This window comes from Pseudopipra pipra, chromosome W (genome assembly GCF_036250125.1).
Source record: "Pseudopipra pipra isolate bDixPip1 chromosome W, bDixPip1.hap1, whole genome shotgun sequence".
Taxonomy (NCBI): domain Eukaryota; kingdom Metazoa; phylum Chordata; class Aves; order Passeriformes; family Pipridae; genus Pseudopipra; species Pseudopipra pipra.
Window position 1 is genome coordinate 12537600 of NC_087580.1, and position 17031 is coordinate 12554630.

The 17031-nt window shown below is 47.2% G+C and overlaps 2 long non-coding RNA genes across 4 annotated transcripts in view; one reads left to right on the plus strand and one right to left on the minus strand.

Moving 5' to 3' along the window:
- LOC135406163 (uncharacterized) overlaps nucleotides 1-17031 on the plus strand; it is a 396593-nt gene that overhangs the window by 165744 nt on the left and 213818 nt on the right. The gene's annotated exons all lie outside the window — the stretch shown is intronic.
- On the minus strand, nucleotides 2563-6685 carry LOC135406195 (uncharacterized). Of its 2 annotated transcripts, none has more exons than XR_010426213.1 (3): nucleotides 6518-6685; nucleotides 3791-3861; nucleotides 2563-3070 (listed from the first exon to the last, which is right to left on the minus strand). It is a non-coding gene; the product is annotated as an uncharacterized LOC135406195 (long non-coding RNA). The 2 variants fall into 2 exon arrangements; XR_010426212.1 differs by lacking the exon at nucleotides 2563-3070 and adding an exon at nucleotides 3081-3618.

Sequence of the window (17031 nt, forward strand, 5' to 3'; positions counted from 1 at the left end):
ATCCTGGCTGCATTCCAGAGAACTAAAGCTGTAAGAGACCCCCCCGCAGCTAAAGAGATAACACAGAAAGCGCAGAGACAGAAAAAAAAAGGCAGAAAACTGCTTCTCTCTCCCACCCCACCCCACAGACCAGCTCGACGGAAAGGTATTTTTTTGGTGGTATTTTTCTCTGCTTCTAAAAGTAATCTTAGCATTTTCCAACCTTTTCTTATTTTTTCCTCTTTCCCTTTGCATCTCTTAGCAATTAATAAAAACAGGTTTGGTATCAACAGATAACTTGTATGAGTTTTAATTTTGCTCAAGGGAATATTTGAATCTGAAAGTTCTTTCTGCAATATTTAAGCAGATTGTAACACTCTGGCACACAGAACACACCCTGAATCAAAGGGCCACAGCTCCTTCACCCCAAGACTGGCACTGCTGGCTCCAACCACCAGCACAGTCTATCTCCTTCTACAGCAAGAGCTGAGGTCACACCCCCAAAAGCTATTACCTGATATCAGATTCTCTCTTGGGATTAATCAGTATTTTGGCAAAGATGATGTGTATCACCACACCAGTGCTCTTCCATGTAAGATGTCAAAGCCACAAAAAGCAATTCTAGAAGAATACTTCACATGGCTTCATATCCCCAGAGGAACAGCTTCCTCTGCTGAAAAGGTTATTGGGACTCAACCACAGAGGTTCTCCTGAACCCCCCCCCAACCCTCATGAGCAGCTGCAGGGCAGCCATAAAGTTAAAACTTCCCTCAAGTCCCAGCAGTGTGCATCTAACCTACTGAGGTCCACCTAACAGAGAGATCAAGCTGCCATGTGCTAGATAAACAGATATTGCTCTTCCAAGAAAAGGGAGCTCCAAAGAGCTCAGAAAAGTAACAAGGGACAGGTAAAACTGCCTTTATTCTAATACCTACTCAGCACAAACAGCATCAGGGCAATCCAGGAAAGGTGCAGACCATTAAGGCTGGAGTGCTCAATTTTGTATTTAGCATGGAACAGCAGGTCAGCCAAGATCTGCTCCTGACACTGCAGGGTTTAATTTTAATCTTTAATTTTGCTATTTTTTGAACAGCAGGTCAATTAAAAGTTGCAGCTTTAGAAATTTCAGGATTTAACATTAGGAACACAAGTCCTGGGTCCAACAGGCTCAGTCCCCTCATTATCATCAGACTGGTCTTGCCTTCATTGTAACAGACTGTGCAATATCTGTGATTTTGACCCTCTAAACTGAAAATTCACATGGGATTTCAGATATGCTGTCCTAGTTAAAACAGCTGGGGCTGATTCATCACTGGATGGGTGTAGCCCAAAAGTGTGTATTCTATGGCCCTCCTGCCATTTCCCAGAAATTGTTGTCGGGGGGGGGGGGGGGGCTGCGAGGTGGGGGGATGTTCCTGTCCTCATACCCTTTTATGGAATTCCCCGCTCTGAGGGAGGGACTGAGCATTCCTGCCTGAACTGGAGAATATATAAACCTGGAGGTTTGGAACCTTACCACCACTCATGGGATCCAGAGGAAGACTGCAGCTCCCCGCTCTCAACCAGACTGAGACCACCACCCTCAACTGGACTGCAATCACCACTATTGACCAGACTGCAACAGCTCTCCCACCAGCAGGTTTTTCCCCTCTCCCTTTACTTTGGACTCGGTGGGGGGCCCAAGGAACACCACTTTGTTCATGCCCCAGGGTGCTGGGTTATACATTTGGGTTTTGTGGGTTAAAACCAATTGCTTGTCTGTATAATTGTACTTATTGCATTATTTTAATAAATTGTTATTCTGACTTATAATCTCTCTTTTGAGTTGAGTTCATTTCCCCTGCTGGTTAACTTTTAAACCAGCACAGTTCCGTTGTTCATAAGGTATGAGATCATTTCTAAACCCAAACTCTTAGTTCTCACAGATCCCATCAGACAGTTACACAACCAAGTCCGGAACACACTGACACACACATTTGCACATCAGCCCTGTTTGCTGCAGGACATCCACGATCATGGACATGTCCATTCTCTGTAAATATTATCTGAATTCTGCCTTGCACATCAGCAGTGACTCACTGCAGGTAAAGGTTCAGTACAACCTGGAGAGACATTTTTATAAAGCTTTGCAAAATTGGCCCATGATTTTTTACATGAACGGGCTGAAGGCTTCATCCAAGCCAAAGAAAACAGCTGCACTCGGGTGGGGGTTCACAACTGTATTCTTTAACTATTACCATCAATTATGTAATTTCAAAAAGCAAATTATCAAGAGTGTTTTTGAGATTCCTGACACAGGTGTCTTCACGAAGACGCCTTGTGCTTTGAGGTCCTGAGGTACCTGAGCATGAGAAGCTGCGAAAAGGAACCAGTTCAGAGAGGCAAATGAGCTCTCCGACTTTGAATTACACAGTGGGGAAAGCCTGACTCAAAGGAAACGTGTTCCTCTGGCTCTAAATGCAGAATCTTAGAGTGCAAAAACAAATTATAAGCATTAGAAAGCTGATTTGTTTGTACTGCAAGGAGGAGAGCAAGATACCTCGTAACGCTTTGGGCTTTAGAGTCAAATTTACACCAAAAAGAGAAGGTTTAAGTTTATTGTACAAACAACTGATTGGAAAGGAAAAGTTTATGAGTGTCCCTAGCTAATGAATGAATACCTTGAACTAAGGAAAAGCACTTCTGAAGTGTGGTTAGACAATGTCCTCGGGAGATGGCAATTCTCAGAGCACAGCCTGGCTTTCCTACGTGTCACCACGGTCACTGCAGGTTGTTAAAGTTGTGTGTGAGTGACCACAGAAATCTTCAAAGGTGCAGGAGACACAAACATTGCTGCAGTCAGTACTTACTAACAGTTTTCAAATGGACTGAGCTTGAAAGAAAATAAATTCAACAAGGAAAAACACTGCACCTTAAATGTTTAAGGCTTATTTTGAAAAAAATTATTTCCAGCGTAAGTTAAAAAAAAAGACATAAACAAAAAGCCACAACACAGTATAACATACCTGGCACAAACAGTACACAATTTCGCTCAAGGACTTTTACCCAACCAGTCATCTGCATCTTTGGAAGAACAATATCCAGTGAGAGACTTTAGAGAAAAAAAAAGAAAAAACAAAACCAGATTTGTCTGAAAACAAGGTACAGACAGATCTCACCTGCAGTCCTAATGTTCTTGACTGACAAACTTGCTGAAAACACAGAAGGTGTCTTTCAATTCATAAAAATGTGACCTACACTACAATAACAATATTCTATCCTTGCCAAGCATCAGCCTTTGTGTTCCCAAAACCAAGAAACAGGCCCCAAAAATCTCCTCTACAAACACCTGAAGTCTCCTGTTACTGCTGTTCCTGTTGGCAAATGTGAGTTCTACAATATCCCCAACTGTTAATGCTACAAACTCAGTAAGTACAAAATACAGTCAAAGTTTAATGCAGGTTCTCCCTGGTGAAATGGGACATTGAATGAAATGGATTTCTATAAAAATACTGCCCTTTTCCACAAATACAAGGCACATGGATCTATATACACAGATGATAAAAATAACAAGCCCCTTAACAGATAGCCTGGGTAAACTCAAATTTATACAGAAGTAGCACAGAAACATGACATTATTTGAAGACAGTCTACCTGCATCTGCAAAAAAAAAAGCTTTCTAAAAGTCCAGATACTTTACAAAATGTATCCCCTCCACATAAAAAATCAGATTTTTTTTCTTCCCATCTGCACTGTAGCAAAAAGGCAAATTTCAAGATAAAAAAAAAAACAAGGAAATGAACATACTACCACAAGTTACAGCCACTCTTACCTGAGAAAATAACTCATGAACGATTCCTCTGAAGCCACTCAGAAAATAAGGTATTATTCATGGCATTCTACCTGAAAAAAAAAAAAAAAAGATGGAAATTTTCAGCATTTTACTTCAGAAAAGCAGAACAAGTCACATGCCTGAAACGTATTGATCTTTAGGTAATTATTAAGCCAAGAAAACTTATGAGAGCAGTAACTGTATCTTTACAACTCAACTCTAAAAATAAAAGGACATTCTTGGCTGAAATAAAACACACTGGAGATGACAGTGACTGACACACAACACACACGACCTGTGCTTCTCATGACTAACTGCAATCTGCTCTTCTGTCTTCCATTACTTTAATTTTGAAAGACTTAGAGATCAAATGCAAATTTAACATTTTTTTATTGAGTAACTTATCACCCAATACCCCTCACCCCTTGTGCTTTTTTTTCACATTAAAGTCTTTAGAACCAGGCTATGCAAAATTAAATAAAACCTTTAGGGACAGCAAAGTTATTTCAAAATGGCTTCTTGTAAGGGGGGTACTTTTGAATTAGATGATCAATGGAGCATAGAGGCATGAGAAAGGAACCATATTAGGATGTGAAACCAGCTAGAGTATGGTACAATGTAACTTCATGGCACAGGTTAATTGGAAGGTCCATTGTGCTTTTTAGCAAGTCAGCCTGATATCCCCTATTATCAGAGCTGAGTTCTTCCTTAGTTTTGCTACATATTGCAAGATGGATACATCTACCCTTGAAACACAATGGTAGAGGTCATACATAGGGGTGAGAAAGATGATGATGGGAGGAAGATGGTGTGGGCAGGGGTCGCTGGCCCCTTGCCCTACAAGTAGGGCAGGCACAGACTGTTGCCATGAGGTGATGATCAGGCGGTGTTTGGCTGCCACTCAGGCATCACCTTATACTGGGTACTGGCCCTACGTAGTGTAATGTGGAACTGATAAAATGGGGTGTCGGGACTGCTGAGCCAAGCGATCCTCATCCTACCACCGAGACTGTGTTGCTCCACGGGGACGCCCGCTAAGCACGGGCACCAACCAGCTGCTGCAGATCCTGACAGCCCTGGCCTGTCTGTGTGGGTAAGCACAGGTTATTGATAGGAAGCAACTGAGAGAACAAACTTTTTAATATCCTTTTAGCATTCCTTTAATTCCCCTTTTATTATTTCATAGTATTTTTCCTTTATTTTCCCTTTTTACTAACCAATATCGTGTTAATAGTTATCCATAATATTGTGTTAAGATTCTTTTTTTTTTTTTTTGGTATCCCTTTAACCCCCCCCTTTTTTCACTAGTTAATACTGTATTAAATGCTGTTCGTAGTATTTGTTTTAAGGCTACACAATAAGGTAGTTATTTTGTATCCTTTTTAGTTCTTGATTCACTTTGCTAAGTATTATTATTATTATCACTGTAATAAAAGATATTTTGTGTGTTTGAATATTTCTGGCACTTGTCTTTATTCCGGACATGTATCCAAACAAACTGTTACACTTCTGTCATCAGCTTCTCTGAATTTTAAGTCCTACCTTGTTTGATCTTCCCCAAAAATGCATCTTTTTTGCCCTTTAGAAAACAGTTTTAAAGCTTTCAGGTAAAACCTGGAAAGCAAATATAGTATAACAATACGAGAATTAGAGAGGTAAACTCAAAGTGCAGGCTTTAAGCAAAAGCATAGAGAACTCAGTATTAACAGCAGAGGCAATAAATTCACTAAGGAGTACAGGATGCGCTGACATGAAGGAACATAAGCATAAGCACATAGGAGAACAGAAAGAACTAAAAACGCTAACTCACACGTAAATAGACATAGGAAAGGAAAACAGAGGGAGATAAGGAAAGAGATGAGCTAAGAACCAAGTACTCTTGCCAGACACCAGAAATCCCTGCCAATTGCACAAGGAAACTATCCAAATTAGGGAAGGTTCAAAAGTTTATGAGGATGATGATGAAAGGACACTGAGTTCATGAAGCTGAAGAACAGGAACGACCCCTCAAATTCTCCCCAAACTGAAGACCACACCTCTAACTCCGCCTCAACTCCACCTGCTATGAATATTAAAAGTAGATGTTACAATATAATAAATATTCATATTGTGTGATGCAATTGCTTGGCAAAAATTGTATAAAAAGCTCAGCTGTAAGTTGCTCGAGTGAAGCAGTCTTATCCAGGATGACCTGGCTGCTTCCCGACATCGTAATTAATAAACATACCTCCTGCTTAAAGACTCAAAAACTTTGTCTTTGAGCAGTTTTTCCGTTCGTGCCTTTTTGGGGGCATAAAATTGGCATCACATCAGATCCCAAACCAGGGTCTTTAACAAAAGGAACACTATATTTGCACGACCTCCAGCCAACTTTTCTTGCCTTTTGTGAAGGCAAAAATGGTATTTTATTGTACAGCAGTTATATTTATCAGCCCCACTACTTCATACTTAAGAAGAAGTCTGGAATCAGTCAGTAAAGACACAATTTTAAAAAAACATTCCTTGCTAAATTAAAAGGTATCCAAATATAAATTCCAATTCCTACACCTTAAATATAAAAAAGTAGAATTGTTAAACAAAACACATTACAAATTAAGAGGAATTTATTTTTTGAGACAATTACTTGCTATTTATTTTCAGTTGTTAAAAGAAACCACTCAAAGCTATCAAAAAAAAAACAAAACACCATAACTTATTTAAGAAAAGAGAAATTCAGCAGACATCCACCTACAGCCAGAACTTTCTTTAGGGCAAAGTGTGTATGCCAGAACCTGTTCTATACTGCAGAACTGTGGCTGGGTTAGAAAACCACCATAATCCAAATCTAAAATAAAGACACAGAACATTGTGCATAAAGGTGGAGAAGTCCAGTGGTTGCTAAAACCTGTATTTCTATTTCCAAAAAAGGGCAAACTTATATTGTTGCAATGACAGATTCACATTCCCAGAGGAGATTTACCTCCAACTGCAATGTTTAAAACCTGCATGGAGTTTTATAACTTTGCTCAAGGGTACACCATAGAAATCCAACAAATATGGCTAAACACAACCTCCAATTAAAACTAAAGTTATTAATATTTACCTCTTGCTCTACCACAGCGACTTTTTATACATTCAGAATTCCAATTTTGCCCTTACAGTGGTAATTGCTGAATGCCAGCTAACACATAACAAACGTCAGGCATTCCATTTAAACTTGCATTTTTAGAAAGTCTTGCAATAGGTGTTCTACAACTTCTAAAATTATTAGGCACCGAAAAGAAGATAAAAAATGCTTCATAAAGAGAAATGACTGTGAGGTCTCTGAAAAACGCATAAACTGAACACTAAAAACAAACCTGACACCCCAGAAACGTTTTTAAAAGCTTTCCATGTAACACACAAACTCATCCGTTTCCTTATCCTGTAACTCATATTTAAGTAACTACCTTTGCTTCCCGTAGTGTCGTCTAAATCACAACCACAATATTTGCCAACTTTCAGCTGCAGAGGTGGCAACTATTTGTTTAATTCCTTTTCTGTCTTCTAGTTTGAGAGGACATTGTTTAATTCTTACCGGTCGTGTCCCAGGTTTTAATCTTACTGTTACAGGTTGAGCGTCTGGCCCTTCCTGGGTTCCCGTCAGCCCAAACCCCAGGGTAGATTTGGTCATAGATTGCTGGTGGTACTTCTCCCAATATCTGTGGCTGGATTAAAGCAAGACTTAAAATTTTGATTAATTCATTTTCTTTTACTTTAATTTGCATATCTCCATTGTTGAACCTAATTTCTGCATTCAATTTTTCTAATAGATCCCTTCCCAAAAGTGATTTAGGTGCATGAGGCATATAAAGGAATTTATGTATACCCAAAGTCTTACCTAATTTAAAACTTAGTGGTTTCATAAAAGATACTTTTCCAACTTGACCAGTGGCTCCTATCACATTCAAAGATACATCATCCATAATGCTTAATTCCTGATTTAACACAGAGAATGTTGCTCCAGTATCTACTAAAAATTCTATTTTATGTTTGTTTTTCCCCAGTTCCATTATAACCAGGGGATCCCTGGGGGCAAACCCCTCGGTCCCCGTTAATCCTGGTCCAATTCTGCCATTAAAATAGGTTTTTGCTTCCTTTGAGGGAATTCTCTTTTCCAGTGTCCATCTTGTTTACAAATTGCACATTGGTTTGGTCTCAACTTCTGATGGTCACTCCTTCCAGGGTGCTGTCCAGGTCTCCCAGAGCGATGGTCTCTTTTATCCAGGGCAGCAATGGCTGCCTTTGTGATAGTTTTACCTAATTTTTGTCTTTCTACCCCTTCCCGGTTCCTGTATACCCGCCACGCTTCTTCAATTAATTTTTCGATATTTCTCTGATCTTCAGCTTTTAATTCTTGTAGTTTGCGCCTGATGTCATCTGAAGATTGACCCCAAAACAGTGAAATTAGCTGCTGTTGGCCCTGGTCCCCTGATGGGTCTAAGGTGGTGTAAGTTCACATTGCTTCCTTTAATCGATCTATAAATTCAGTAGGGGTTTCTCCAGTGTTTTGTTTTACTGCATAAAGAGAACCCCAGTTTACTGCTTTGGGAACTGCATTTTCTATTCTGTAAGCCACCCAACCCCAGTATCTCTGGAGAATTTGATAATGATCAGGTTTGTTATAGTCCCAACCTGGTTTATCTCGTGGGAAATAGAAATTCAAATCATCTCCAGCAGCTAACTTGGTTTGTGCATATGTCCTTGCTGCTTTTAAGACTAACTCTTTTTCAGTTTCTGTCAAAGCATCCAACATGAGGTCCACATCTTCCCAGTCTGGGTCTAAAGCTTTAACATATGCTTTAAACTTCTTTGCTACCCCAACTGGGTCGTCTCTATATTTACGAGCAATATTCTTCCAATTTTCTAAATCTCCCATAGAGAAATTGGCTTTAAGTTTTATAGACCCCTGCGGTCCTGCAGCCTCTCTTAAAGGGGCTTGTATAGTCTGCCTGGTCTCTGTGTGTGGGGAGACAGATTTTGCTCTCATTTTACTGCGTGTCCACCTGCTCAGGGGAGATAAGGATGGGGAGTGGGAAATTTCCCTTCTTCCCCTTTCTTTGTCCCTACCCCTCCCCTGCTGTCTTGGAGATGCAAACAATTCACTGTTCGGTCCTGAGGGGGGAGCAGAAGCCCCTCCTTCGACTATTTCATTTGCCCTTTCTCCAAAGGGACTTACATAATCCTCAATTCCACTTTCCATTTCCCTGTTGGTATATTTCAGACACCTCTGTCCTATTGAACAGGCTGAACAACACCTTTTGAGCTCTCCTATACCTTGTTTTAAATTCTTCTTTTCCAGTGTTAAAACAAACAGGTCTCGTGGGGCTAAATTAATGCCACACTCTCTATGCCATTCTGGGTGTTCCCTCAAGCCAAAGAACATGTCAGCATAAAGGACCTCGTTCCACCTTCCATGCCTCTGCAAAAACAACATTAACTGCAGTAAAGTATTATAGTCTAATGATCCGTGCTTTGGCCACTTTGCTCCTTCCTCTAGTTTATAGAGGGGCCACCATTCTGAACAATATTTGATTAAAGTTTTCTTGTTAGTAATCCCACCCTGAGATTCCCCAATTTCTTTCCAGTGTGTTAAAACACATCCTAATGGGCTTTTATCAACCTCGTGTTTCCCTTGCTGGTTTCCCATTTTTAGCTTTTGCTTTGGCCTGCTTTTAGTCGTGCCCTTTGCACGATAACAAAGGCACAAACTTGTGGTTATCTACAAACTTCAGTTATACACTTTCAACATACCATACGCACACAGCACCAGCTTTGAGGCAGGAAAGTTCTGAGTCAGCCCTCTTAGCTTGTTTAAGTATCTCTTGTCCGGTAGCAATCCTCAGTCTGGCAATAAGAAACTCTTTTCTTAGGTGCTTACGAAATAACTACGCTCCACACTTACTGATACAAGGTAACAATCTCACAATCTAAGTATTAATGAGAAAAGATCCACCTTTTATTCCTTTTCGCCTTATTTTACCTGTAGATTTTGTTACTCTCTCTTAGATACTGTATAAAACTGTATCTAGACTTAATTACTCCAATGCTAAGATCTCTTAATGCCGATCTTGCCCCTAACACGCAAAAATTGCCAACATTTAACACAGATTACAAGTACGAGGTGAACAATTTCTACAGATTGAGCAACGATACGGCTTTGCACTTTCGGAGGTTGTCAGCCCTGGGGTTTGTGGTATCTGCAAGCGGCCAGCAAACTTCCTGGCTTAATTCCTGCAAACAATGAGTGTTAAGGTTCTGCCTAAAACCATAAAACCACAAAAACACAAAACCACTATCTCCCGTAAACACACGAAGGTAGTCCTTTTGCCGTGGTTAGGAGAAAACCAGTAACATATATGAAAACACATATAATTTCCCAATATTTGTTTACTTAACATACAACAGTAATTTTATGACATAAGAGACAATACTCACAGACAAAAGCAAACAATACAATTCAGCAAACACATGGAACACAGACAGATGGTTTAAAACAAACCCAGATATAATATATTACCAAACTTATAATAATCGCAATTCCAAAACCAAGTCCCAAATCTAGCCACAATGGTAAACCCAAAAACATTTGTACCTCTTTCCAAATCCTCTTAGACTGAGGAATTTGGTATACCTTCGGTGAGATTCACAATCAAAAACCTATGCCACCCTTTAATGGGACTGTTAACCCATATTCAGAAGGATGCAGCCCTCTGCCCAAAATTCCTCTTAGCTTGAGGAATTTGGTAAAGCTTTGGTGAGACTCTAACTCACAATCAAAGCCATATGCATCCTCCCAGTAGGACTCGAACCTACTATTGAAAGGGTGTTGCTCTTGTTAGCTGTTAGCAAGCCCAGAGCCCTAAAAACCAGCGTACGACTTACGGTTTCCTTCCCAAAACCCTAGGGGGAAAAAGAGAAAGAAAAAAAAATGAGTGCTTTAAAATTTGTATACCTGTGCACAGGGTCTTCCTCTACTCCCGTGGTGATCCAGCGGAGCCCGGGGAGCCTCACCGGAGTAACGTCCCGGGGCGCGCAGAGGGTCCCCAGTTCCGGAGGGTCCTCACCGGCGAGCAGAGATTAGTCCCATCTGGGTGCCATATTGATTCAAAGAAACCTCTGCCAATCTGAAAAGCACTTTTATTACGGCCGGGGAATGCAAAGGGGCAGGTGTTCTCCCCAGTGCACTCCGCCGAGCCAAGAAATAACATAGCCTTTTATACAGTTTGAAAGTAGCAAGGTCAAAATTATCTTTACGCACACTCTTTTTGCAGTCTGTCTTATCTAAATAGACATTTAGTTTTACCTCCTATTCTTACCATTACAGAGTAGTTACATAAAGTTTTATCACTTCAAACAGTTTCAGGTTACACACCCCTCTCTAGGTGCTAAAAAGCCTTCCCTATTTTCTAAGCTTTTTATCTCAATTGCCCACAGTTTGGTCAGAGACTTTTAAGCAGTTTTATATTTTGCAAAGTCACACATTCATAGCTAAATATCTAATATTTTATTTCATTTTCTATTTCAAGAGGTCAGTGACTGATCACCTTCACGGGCAAAACAAGACTCCAAGTGGGGATAGTACTTATATTTATTACTAACAGGATAAGAGCCAAAGAGTGAGAAATAAAACAGTCTTAAAAACACCTTCCCCCCCCTTTCCTTCCATGTTCTCCCTCCTCCCCCCCAGCAGGGAGATGGGAGGGGATGGGAATGGGGGTCACGGTCAGTTGTTGTTTCTGCCGCTGCTCAGGGAGAGGAGTTGGAGTCGTTCCCCTGCTCCCATGGGGTCCCTCCCACGGGAGACAGTCCTTGATGGACCTCTCCGGCGTGAGTCCATCCCTCGGGCAGCAGCTCTTCCCAACCTGCTGTCCCGTGGGTCACTCCTCCATGGGGTCAGTCCCTCACGGATGAGCTGTACCAGTGTGGGTCCCCCACAGGGGCCATGAGTCCTACCTGGGAAAAACCTGCTGCAGCCTGGGCTTCCCTCTCCACGGGCTGCAGGTCCCTGCCAGGACCCTGCTCCATCCTGGGCCTGCCACGGGGTCACAGCCCCCTTCCTGCATCCACCTGCTCCAGCGTGGGAGCCTCCATGGGCTGCAGGGGGGTCTCTGCACCCCGATGCTCCCCCAGGGGCTGCAGGGGGGTCTCTGCACCCCGATTGTCCCCCAGGGGCTGCAGGGGGGTCTCTGCACCCCGATGCTCCCCCAGGGGCTGCAGGGGGGTCTCTGCACCCTGATGCTCCTCCACGGGCTGCAGGGGGGTCTCTGCACCCCGATGCTCCCCCAGGGGCTGCAGGGGGGTCTCTGCACCCCGATGCTCCCCCACGGGCTGCAGGGGGGTCTCTGCACCCCGATGCTCCCCCAGGGGCTGCAGGGGCACAGCTGCCCCACCCTGCTCTGCCCCACGGGCTGCAGGGCCTCAGCTCCAGTGCCTGGAGCACCTCCTGCCCCTCCTTCTGCGCTGACCTTGGGGTCTACGTTGTTATTCCCATGGTCTCACTTCGCTCTTCCCTGGCTGGAATTTCTTTTTCTTAAATATGTTATCCCAGAGGTGTTACTGTCACTCCTGACTGGCTCGGCCTTGGCCAGCGGCAGGAATTCCATCCTGGAGCCACTGGCATTGGCTCCATGGGACAGGGGAAGCTTCTGGCAGCTTCTAACAGAAGCCACCCCTGTAGCCCCCCCGCTACCAAAACCCAGCCACAGAAACCCACTGCACCCAGTTACTTCCACTTGCCCCAGGATGGTTCCAGTTTCCATCAGGATGATCCCGGTCACTCCCAGTCACTCCCAGTTTATGCCAGTTGCCCCCAGCATGCACCCTGTCACTCCCAGTTACTCCCAGTTGCTTCCAGCATGATCCCAGTTGCTCCAAGGATGTTCCCAGTTGTCTTCCAGCATGGCCCCACTGGCTCCCAATTCCCCCCTGCATAGTTCCAGTCACTCCCAGTTTGATCCTGGTCCCTTACAGTCACTCCCACTATGATTCCAGTATGGTGCTGGTCGCTCCCACTATGATCCCAGTCACTCCCAATAGGATCCCAGTTGCCCCCAAGGTGGTCCCAGTTGCTCCCAGCCACCCCCAGGATGGTTCCTTTCACTCTGAGGGACTCCCAGTCTGAGTCCAGTCTGGCCCCAGTCACTCCCAGTCACTCCCTGGAGGATGCCATTTGCCCTCTGCATGGTCCCAGTTGCTCCCACTATGATCCCAGTATGAGTCCAGTCACTCCTAGTATGATCCCAGTAACTTCCAGACATTTCCAGTACAAATCCAGTTTGATCCCACTCATTTCCAGTATGGCTGCAGTCCCTCTCACACACTCCCAGGATTATTGCAGTCACTCTCAGTATGATCCCAGTATGACCCTAGCAAGAGCCCAGTTGCTTCCAGTAGGATCCCAGTTGCCCCCAGCGTGGTTCCAGTTGCTCCCAGTCATCCCTACTATGGTTCCAGTCACTCCCAGCCACTCCCAGTATATCCCAGTTGCCTCTAACGTGCTGCCAGGTGCTCCCAGTATGATCCCCATTGCCCCAGTTCTGGTCCCGCTGGATCCAGTTGGGGTCTCGGTGTATCCCAGTGTCCCCCCTGTCCACCCCCCCCGGTGTCACCCCCTTTTCTCTCCCCACAGAGCTCCTGAGCCGCCGGCGGCCGCAGCCCCTCCCCAGAGCCTCGGGCCCAGCCTGGACCCCCCCCCATCCCCGTGAAGATTTTGGGGGGGTCGTGTGTCCCCCCCTCCCCTGCTGTCACTCTGCCTCTGCCCGGCTGCTCCCAGTGATCCCAGTAAAGCTTCCCAGTTCTCCCCAGTCCTGGTTATTGGGGGCAGTGGGGGAGGGGCTTGGAGGGTCTCCGTGGGCTGGAGCTGAGTTTGGGGGGGGCAGAACCAGCCCCGGGATGGATCGGGAACGGGGACCCCCCTGTGTCCCCCCTGTGTCAACACGCTCTGGGAGGGTCTTGGTGGGGCACCTGTCCCTTAAAATGCACCCAGCTCACCCCAAAAGGTGCTAGGACACCCCTAAATCTCCCCACAGGCCCTGGAGAACCCCCCAAACATACTCAGAACCCACCTAGGACCCCACCTAACCCCTTTTTTTGGGGTGGTGGGACCCCAAACTGAATTAGAGGAAGTTGGGGATTGGGGGGATGGTGTGGAAGATGTGAGAGGAGGGAAAAATGGGGGTTGGGACCCCCAGAATAATCTGGGGGTGGAGTGGGGATTGAGGGAACTATGGCAAAGTGGAAGGAAAAGGGAGAAGCATAGAAAAGGGGGGGTGATCTGGTGGGTCGGATAGTCCCATGGGGGTCTTCAGGCACAGGAAGGCTGGGAAAGGGGGGTGGCCTCCCTGAGCTCCCAACTTCCTGTGGGGTGCTGGGGGCTGCTGGATCCAATCTCAGCCTTGGATTATGCCAACAGTTCCAGTTTAAGGAATTACAGAGGTCCAACTGAACCATTTAGGTCCCCCAGGTTTTAATGATGGCAAATCAGATCTACTGATAGGAAGGAATTATTTAGGGATACAAATGATCAGACAAAACATATTCATCAGAATTTTTTTGCTGCACAATAGAAACATTAAAACTACCAGGAATACAGGATAAGATAGGACAGGGCTCCACACTAACACAATTGTTGAAGCAATTCTACTGAAGCTGGCACAAAAGCAAGAATTCTTAACAAGAGTTGTATGGAACTCCCCCAGACCAACGTTCGGGGGGAGATCTCTGCTCTCAACCTCCCCGAGTGACCTTGGGGGATCCCCAGCCAAGGCAGGGATCTCCACACACCCCACCAGGAAGGGTTCTGTTGGCAGAAGCTGCCCCTGGGAAAGGGGACTGGGCCTTTGTGGTAGAAACCTCAGTCCGCTCAAGTGCAAAGGGCCGCTATGATCCCTCCCCCCCAAAGGGACAAGACAATTGGGGAAGGAAAGTGGGGCTTGGCTACCAGAGATCAAAGATTTCATGAGGTAAAACCACAGTCAGCTCAGGCTGAGGGCGCTGCGGCCCCGCCCCTGCGAACATTCCTGACGGGAGCGCGGCGGGCGGAGGGCGGGGCCACGCCCTGATTGGCTGCGGCGGGGGGGCAGTAAAGGCGTTGTGCGCACAGAGCGCCGTGTTGGCTGCCGGGAAACCATGATGGCGGAAGGTGCGACTGAGCTAGGAGAGGTGGGGGGGGGGGTCTGCGGGAGAGCGGGGCTCTGGGGATCCCCTCGGGGGCTGCGGGGAGCGCGGCTGCGGGTGGAAAGGCTGGAGGGCTCGGGAGGGTTTAGCAGAGGGGTTCAGGGGTTCCCGAGGGTCAGAGCGCGAGGCCTGGAACCCGCGCGGGGGGCTCTGCCGACGCCCTGGCTGCACTGCGCAGGCGCCGGTATGAAAGAACTGCAACTCCCATGAGGCTCTGCGCGACCCGCCATTACCCCTCCCGCCACAGCGCCCCTTGCCGGCCCGGCGGACCGACCCCAGGGAAAGGGGATCTTAATGCCCCCTCGAACCCCAGAGACCCCCAACACTCAGCACACAGAGACCTCACAGGGAAGGGGTCCCGGGGGTCCCCTAAAGCCCAGCAGTGGGGTTCAGGGGATCTCGCAGCCCCCAGGGGAGAGGTCCTGGGGGTGCCCCCCAAAGTGCCGGGGGGAGATGTAGCAGATCTGAGTAAGGGAATCCCAGTGCCCCCAGTATCGCCCAGTGACCTCCCAGCGACACTCAGTACGGCCCAGCAACCCCCTCAGTGACCAGCCAGTGCATCCCAGTGACCTCCCACTGCCCCCCAGTATGGCCCAGTGATCCTGCAGTGAGCACCCAGTAACCCCCAGTATGGCCCAGTAACCTGCCAGTGTCCCCCCGTGTGTCCTGGTAATGCCCCAGTAACCCCCCAGTCCCTCCCAGTGCCCCCCAGTGTGTCCCAGTATCCCCCAGTAATCCCCCAGTGCCCTGCAAAGCCCCCCAGCTGTCCCCAAGGTGTCCCCAGATGCCCTTGGCCTTTCTGTGAGCGTAGAGAGGGGGTGTTTTTTGGGTCAGAGGGTCCGGGGAGGGCTCCTTGAGGGAGATGGAGGGTTGGGGACATCAGAGATGGGGTTTGGGGACAGTGAAGAGAGGTTTGTGTACAGTGGAATTGGGGGTGTCAAGGGGGGAATAATGGCAATGGGGAGGCCCCGGGGACACTGGAGACACCAGGGTTGTCTTGGGGTGTCAAGAGGGGGAATTAGGCACACCAAGAGGGTCTTGGGGACACCAAGGGGATCTCAGGATTCACCTGCTCATATTGCAGCCCTCCTCTCCCCCCCCAGGCCCCATTAACCCCCCCAAATGTCCCCCAACCCCCATTTTCCCTTTAATCCCTTCCCCTCACAGATCTCTTTAACCCCCCTAATGTCCCCAAGAGCTCTTCTAACTTCCCTAAATGCACCCAAAGCACCCCAAAACCCCCCAAATCCCCATCCAACTCCCCCCAAATACCCCCAAATCTCCCCCAGCCTCCCTCTCAATTCCCTTCCAACCCTCCAAAGAAGGGATCACCTGGCACCCTGGGACAGGAGCACAGTGGGCTGTACTGGGGGCACTGGGCTGTACTGGGAGGGCACTGGGGGGGCTCAGGTGTCCCACGACAAGGTGGCCCCAGCTCCAGGAGAGATCTGGGGAGCAGTGAGGAGCTACTGGTCTATGCTGGACACCCAGGAACACAAACTGTGCCTGGCCACAGAGCCTGCAAGGAGGAGCAGGGACAGCCCTGGCAGTGTGGGGGGCCAGGTTGTCCCTGTGCCTTCCCCTGCAGGCCCTGGCTGTCCCTGCAGGGCCCCTGTCCATCCCCATCAGGTCCCTGCCTGTGCCCCCCGGGCTGAGCTCCCCCCAGGAAGTGCCGTGGAGCTGAAGCTGCTGCCATCCCCCCCCTGCAGCCGCTGCCCCGGCCAAGGGAGCAGCAAAGGCAGGGCCAGGAGCAGAGGCAGCAGCAGGGGAGCCCTGGGGGGGCCGGGAAGCTCTTGTGTGGGGCAGGAAAGAGGCGCTGGGCACGAGGCCGGGGCTGTGCTGAGCAGGCCCAGCCCTCACATCCCCCCAGCCAACGCCGGCTGCCCGGGGGGCACGGGAGGGACCCCCAGCCCGTGTGCCCCACACTGAGCTGGCAGAGAGAGAGCCAAGGGACAGGGCCACGGGCAGGGCCACGGGGGAGGGACAGGCAGGGCCATTGCAGGGCCACGGTGAGGGCACAGCCTGTGGCAGCAGAGCTGCCCAGG